The sequence below is a fragment of the Ambystoma mexicanum genome, chromosome 9, assembly GCF_040938575.1.
Source record: "Ambystoma mexicanum isolate Mex_15411 chromosome 9, UKY_AmexF1_1, whole genome shotgun sequence".
Lineage (NCBI taxonomy): Eukaryota > Metazoa > Chordata > Amphibia > Caudata > Ambystomatidae > Ambystoma > Ambystoma mexicanum.
In genome coordinates, this window is record NC_090931.1 from 146,995,132 (window position 1) to 147,002,230 (window position 7,099).

The following is a 7,099-nucleotide window of genomic DNA, read 5'->3' on the forward strand; positions in this document are numbered from 1 at the left end:
GGTGATACGTACGCAAACACCAAAACATCTGTATTGCATCACTGGCATGTAAATATGCAGACACAGACATTATTATAGTCCGGGGACATCAAAATGGCATTTTCATTTTAAAGAAAACTGTTTTACAAACATTGCCACATTATATTTTTATATTTACATTATATATTTAAAAAGAAAAATATTTGTAGACTAACATATACAGATTTCATTTATAATTATTTATTTTAAGACATGGATGTGGAAGCGGAGTATGAAACATAAATAGGGGAATTTTGCGTGTGAACGTTTTTTGATGATAGGGAGAATTGGGGATATAAATGTCATCAAAACTTTTATTATGATAATGTTCTGGCAATGATTGGGGAGATTGTTCAGGAAAAGGTTCAAAGGTACAAGTCGTAGAATGAAAATCAATATTACTGATAAAATGATTATTTACGTAATTAGACAGTTCAGCAACTTGATTTAGATATCCAGACATCTGAGTGGATAATTTATAGAATTTTGGTGTCAACAGTTTCTATTTGTCCCTCATTGCTATTTAGAATTGCTTCCTCATGATTACTGGCAAAAAGATGTAAATTAATACCTGATTATGAACATGCATTATTTCAGTGCATTTTAACATATATCCATGTATCTAGCATTAATAGATTTTTCATCATTCATGTTATCTTTAGGGAAGCACTAATCCAGCCATTCAAGTGTGTTTGCCATTTCTGTAGAAATATGGAATTAGTAATTTTAGAAAACATTTTTGGAAAACATTTACAATAAAAGGGAAGGGACTATTTACTTAGTAGGTTTAGAGTTTGTGTTTTCTTGTGATGTATTGTTGTGGTTGAGTTCCTAAAAGGTGTTCAACTATATTGCTTACACAAGGTGCACAGTTATGTTTACTGTTTGGCATAATCCATAATATTGTGGAATGTGTAAAAAATATATTTTACATTTGGAGCGTTGTATTAATTGTTTGTAATGTTGGTGTATGTATATTGTTTGTGTGAAAAGGGAACATGAAAATTGTGTTGTCCCCTGGGTTTTGGGGTTCGTTTGCTGCCACCTGCTTCCAGATATGTCCGCGGACACAAGGTATAGTTTGCAGACTTTGAAACTGCTGCATGGTGGGTAGAATCATTTTGTTATGTAAAGGATGTTCATAGTACTGCCGTATATGTTTAAAGAGGAATTATTAATATCTCCCATAGAGTGGTGTAACATTATGAAATATTTTAATTTATAAAAACCATTGCAATTCAGTGAAAAAACATAGTTAAAGGGACATTATGGTTACAAATAAAATTGAAAAACCCAAGAAATTCACCAGTTATGGTAAGCTATGCTCTGTTAAACAGATGTTATAGTTAAGATGCATCCCACCATTGGGACTTCTCTGCTCCAGTAGTTAACCAGTGGTGTTCCAACTTGGCATGGCTTGGTATTTCTCTCCTGGGTTCTCATGAGCATTTGCCCATCCAAACTGCCTGTTCTGTTTATGCACCTCTCTCACTGCACAATGCATATGTGCATTTGTAGGAGCATTGTTTAAACATTCTTTCTATATGTAAGGGAAATGTATGTGCAAAAGAGGTGTAAAATATTGTTAAGGTGCAGTTGGTGTGTGGAAGCTTAATATGATCATAGGGTCATATGTACAGTTTTTGGAAGTGATTGGTGGATGGATGTGCGACTGTTTGAAAGCAGGCATTTGGGGAGTGTTACAAATATAAAATTAAAAAGGGTAGAAGGGCTGCCCTGTGCAATGGTTTGCACATGCCATCCGGGTCTTTTAATGATCCATGGTGTGGAAAGGGGACTGTGGAAACCATGGATAGTTATTAAGCTCCATCGATTATGTTCTTTATTGTATGCTAGAGAAAAGTATTTGGACAACATTTTTCTTTAATATAGAATTGTACATTAGCACACTGGGCAGGGGAGCTAACCAATGAGGTGGCTAGGAACGCAGGCTTGAACTGCCAGTAAAAGTCCACGTTCCAAGCTGCCTGACCACCAGCTCTCCCCTCCGCCATCTTCCTCCCCACTTAACTTATTTCGTCGTCAGTGTGTGCTGCCGCCGCATTCGCTCCTTCTCTTTGCCTCACGCAGCAAGGTGGGGCTCCCTACGGAGCACTGCCTTCCCTTTTCATGTTGACCATCATGGAAAAGTCTTTTCCTTCCTACAGCGGGACACCGGGTTACCGCTTGGCAACCTGGGGTGCTAATGGATTTCCTCCCCCATTGTAGGGGCTGGGACAGAGGATAATGGTCAGGAGCCCTCATTATCAGCCCTCGCTTCGGTTGGGACAAAACTTTGGGCTGCCGGCAATTATCCCCTGTTCCAGCCCCTGGAATGGGGGATAAACGCTATATTATTCCCATTAGCATGACACTAAATGCTAATGGAAATGTTGGAAAATCTTATTGAGAAATGTAAAGTAGATGGACTCTATAAGATTATTTTATTTGGTTCTATTTAACTGTGAAAGGTGGATCCTAAAGGAACCTTTTCTTTTTCAGGCGAGGTCAGGAGAGATCAGAAAGTGAGGTGGGGAGGGAAATGAGGGAAGAGGCACCAAGCACTAATTTGGAGGGGCAGGCGGACAGGGAAAGATGTGCATGTGTTACATCTAAGGTAGGGGGCAGGTTTCTCAAGTTCCTTGATTACAGCTTCAAAAGCACTTTGCTCCCCCTTGCAGAGTGGTGTGTTACAGTATGTACAGAGTACTGTTGTCTTAAAAAATATGGATCAGCAACCTCTTTTATCGCTAGCATGGTAGCTGGTGGGATTTTGTGTCCCACAGAAGTAGGCTGTGTGGTTATAGTATTGGTTGAGGAAGATGAGGTGGGGGAAGACAGCCTACTACCTGCTAAGAAAGGAACAACCTTGCTGAGAGCATTGCGGTGGGTGGATTGAGTGTGGCAGCACATTGAGGTGTTCCCGTAGGAGTATTGTCCAGGTAATCTGTGACTGAGTACAACGTTGCACTCAGTGCATTTCACTTTGGTAGCTTTAGCCCTGGTACATTCCCAAAAGAGATAAAGAACTGCCACACCCATGATTCTCTCTGGGTGCTAGAGGTAGGCACTTCCTGTACCTCATCTTCTTGGTCCTCTACATTGTCTTTGGAAGTACTGTGCTTTTTTTGTGTGGGCCCACCGGCTGGTTGTGGTGGTGGCTCTTGGGGAGGAGTGATGGCAATAGCTGATGCCATTTTTAAGATAAATATCACACCGAGGGGAGTCCCCTAAATGAACCACTTCAAATTCTGATTCAGTAAAGCCACACCCTAGCTAGAGCACGTGGCTATCGTACATTGTATTTGAATAAATCTGTTAGATGGCACACAATGGAATATATACAAAAAATAATTATTTATTTATTCAGTAGGCCCTTAGGTCCTACAAGCATACACATAATGAGTATAATCTATTTCAAATTATACAAATAAAGCAAATAAGTGACAAAACAATAGTAAAGCCCCACCTAGAGCCTGTTGTGCTGACACAGTCTTGAATGCTGGAAGACCCATATTGCAGTCAATTACACCTATACATGATTGTTTTCAGATACAAAAAACAAAAAGAATCAAGTCTTCTTTGCTATACAACAGGTTAGAGTGAGAATATTCAAACAAAAAGATTTTTTGGGCTGTAGATATGAGTCAATCCAATTATCAGAGCAAACCAGACCAAATCCTTTGCTGCTGGCCCTATCTGACTACTTTCAACAGGGTACATCGATGCCAATGCCACATGAATGAAACATTTAAAATATTAGTAGAACTAGATACACATCCCAGGACTACATCCCAAATACATTGACATACCCCAACAATTTTTGTAGTGCCAGGGCTGTGCAGACAGGACGTTCGGCAGAAGATAACATTCACTGCCTTCTTCAGGACCTCAAGGGAAGTTGGAGCTCTGTGGATGTGATACATCAATTATTACGACAACATTAAAATGGAGAGAATAATAACTGAATTAAAAAAGAGCACAAAAAGAGCAGAGGATGCAGAATAGAAGAAAATTCCAACTATACCCAGATGCATCACCCGCTGTCTGTGCCGTCACCCTAAACCAAGAAGAAAATTATACACCTTGAGAAAATGGAAAGGGCAACAAATAAAGAAAACAAAACGGATTTCATGCAGAGTGAGGTAAGTTCCAGACCAATCAAGTAAACACCCAATGTTCCAGTGCTTGAACAACTAAATACTACACAATGTACACTTACTATACAATAAAGGTGCATATTGCGCTAAAAAGGTATTCTGTAACGGAGGAGGACAGCTGATATCCGTAAATGTATCATGGACTGCCACAGTCATTCTGATGTTGAGGCCTGAATTCAGCTAAATAGATAGAGGTGCACATGAGCGAATCACGAAACCTCACGGCTGAAGGAATTAGTACACAGTTCAGATTAACTGCAGCCATTCATACCCATAATCAGTGGTTAGGCTGCAGACTCAGAGCCACTTTCTGCTACCTGATGGTTTACACATTGACTGTTTCCATTTGTAATATGACTAGATGGCTAAGTCCTACTTACCAAAAATATGCAGAAGACCAGGTAACAAACCTGGCCACACAGCCGCTCTCTGTATAAGCCCTACCAAGGGCAGTGCAATTTGCAAAATTAGAGTCAACTAGTAAATGTTCACTGTATTTACAGAATGTAACTCATCCAAATAAATCTCTTAGTCGGATCCAAAAGTAATATGCGTTTATCAAAAAGAAAATTCCAAGTTGGTCACTAATAAAATCTTAGTGAGGCCGCGGCTAACTCATCCCATAATTGTTATAAACATAAAGTGCCAATGCATTTCGGAGCATACAGCTCCTTCATCAGGGCAGGTCTAATTTACACAAACTGTGGAACATTTATACCAAAAGCATCAAGTTTTGAAAATCGTGATTGTGTTACAAAATATAACCATGCGTGAAAACAATATAAAAATAACATACCAATTTTCGATGAGTTGCAAGGTAAATGGAAAAGGTGAATGAAGCCACACAGTAGGGAAAAGAAAAGATGCCAAAATAAATAATGTGTAAATGAAATAACACAGTTAATTTGAACATGATCAGAAAACCAAGGAAAGTTACCTCAAGGGATCGAGGTAGCCCGTGGAAAAAATGTGCGGGGAGTTGACAACAACTTCACGCAAGATCAAAGGTCTGGAAACCAGACCAAATCAATTCTTCAATCTGTAGGTGCAACGACATGTGTTTTAGTGGGTTGTCTCAGAATTTGTCATAGACACTAGTTGTAGAGGTCTGCAGGCTTACCTGTACTCGTAAAGCTACGAGTGTACTGAGGCTGGGATTGCAGTCAAGCAGGGGACGCCATTCCGCATAGCCAGGGAACAGTGTTCCCAAGGTTACTCATACTAATATAAACACGTGACCCAAATGTGTCCATTGATCGACACGATGCCGATAGGCAGTTGCACTCTATGCAATCAGGCAATCAAGGCTAAGAATCATGGAAATAAAGAATTTGCAGTAGAGCTGATGATAATTACGGAATTATAGAAGGAAAAAAATCGAAAATTAAATATGAGAAAAACGGCTGATAGACATAGAAAACATACTGCCGATTACACTCTATGCAATCAGACAATTTCAGGCCGTAATTATCATCAGCTCTACTGCAAATTCTTTTTTATTTGAATTCTTGGCCTGAATTGTCTGATTGCATAGTGTGCAACTGCCTATCGGCATCGTGTCGATCAATGGACACATTTGGGTCACGTGTTTATATTAGTATGAGTAACCTTGGGAACACTGTTCCCTGGCTATGCGGAATGGCGTCCCCTGCTTGACTGCAATCCCAGCCTCAGTACACTCGTAGCTTTACGAGTACAGGTAAGCCTGCAGACCTCTACAACTAGTGTCTATGACAAATTCTGAGACAACCCACTAAAACACATGTCGTTGCACCTACAGATTGAAGAATTGATTTGGTCTGGTTTCCAGACCTTTGATCTTGCGTGAAGTTGTTGTCAACTCCCCGCACATTTTTTCCACGGGCTACCTCGATCCCTTGAGGTAACTTTCCTTGGTTTTCTGATCATGTTCAAATTAACTGTGTTATTTCATTTACACATTATTTATTTTGGCATCTTTTCTTTTCCCTACTGTGTGGCTTCATTCACCTTTTCCATTTACCTTGCAACTCATCGAAAATTGGTATGTTATTTTTATATTGTTTTCACGCATGGTTATATTTTGTAACACAATCACGATTTTGTTTATGTTTTTCAAAACTTGATGCTTTTGGTATAAATGTTCCACAGTTTGTGTAAATTAGACCTGCCCTGATGAAGGAGCTGTATGCTCCGAAATGCATTGGCACTTTATGTTTATAACAATTATGGGATGAGTTAGCCGCGGCCTCACTAAGATTTTATTAGTGACCAACTTGGAATTTTCTTTTTGATAAACGCATATTACTTTTGGATCCGACTAAGAGATTTATTTGGATGAGTTACATTCTGTAAATACAGTGAACATTTACTAGTTGACTCTAATTTTGCAAATTGCACTGCCCTTGGTAGGGCTTATACAGAGAGCGGCTGTGTGGCCAGGTTTGTTACCTGGTCTTCTGCATATTTTTGTGTTCCACGAGTCAGGGTGTCTCCAGACTCATCGTAGCCAGCTCCTGTGAATTTTTTGAAAGATGATTTATAACCTCAACCTTTTTTGATCTGTTTGAAAGTGAATTTAAACAAGTGGTGCCCACTTACTTACCTTCCTAAGTCCTACTTACCCCCAGAACAGTTATGAGGAATGTATCTCAATTAATGAGTCTATCCAGGTGGGGGCGAGCTCTGGCAGCAAATCGCATGGGTAACTCGATATGGTAACCCCAGCCTAGAACGTTTAGGAAAAAATAAACGTATGAGTGCTAATCATTCCCTACAGCACTGTAATACAAATGTCACAAAAAAGGTTGCAGAGACAAAGATAATTGCACAACAGCAATTATAGTTGGAATGCTCTCCCTCTGAATTGACCTATAAAGCTCAACGCGTAGAGGCACAATCCGCCTCCCCAGCTATTGTTGTGGCCAATCGCACACGTCATG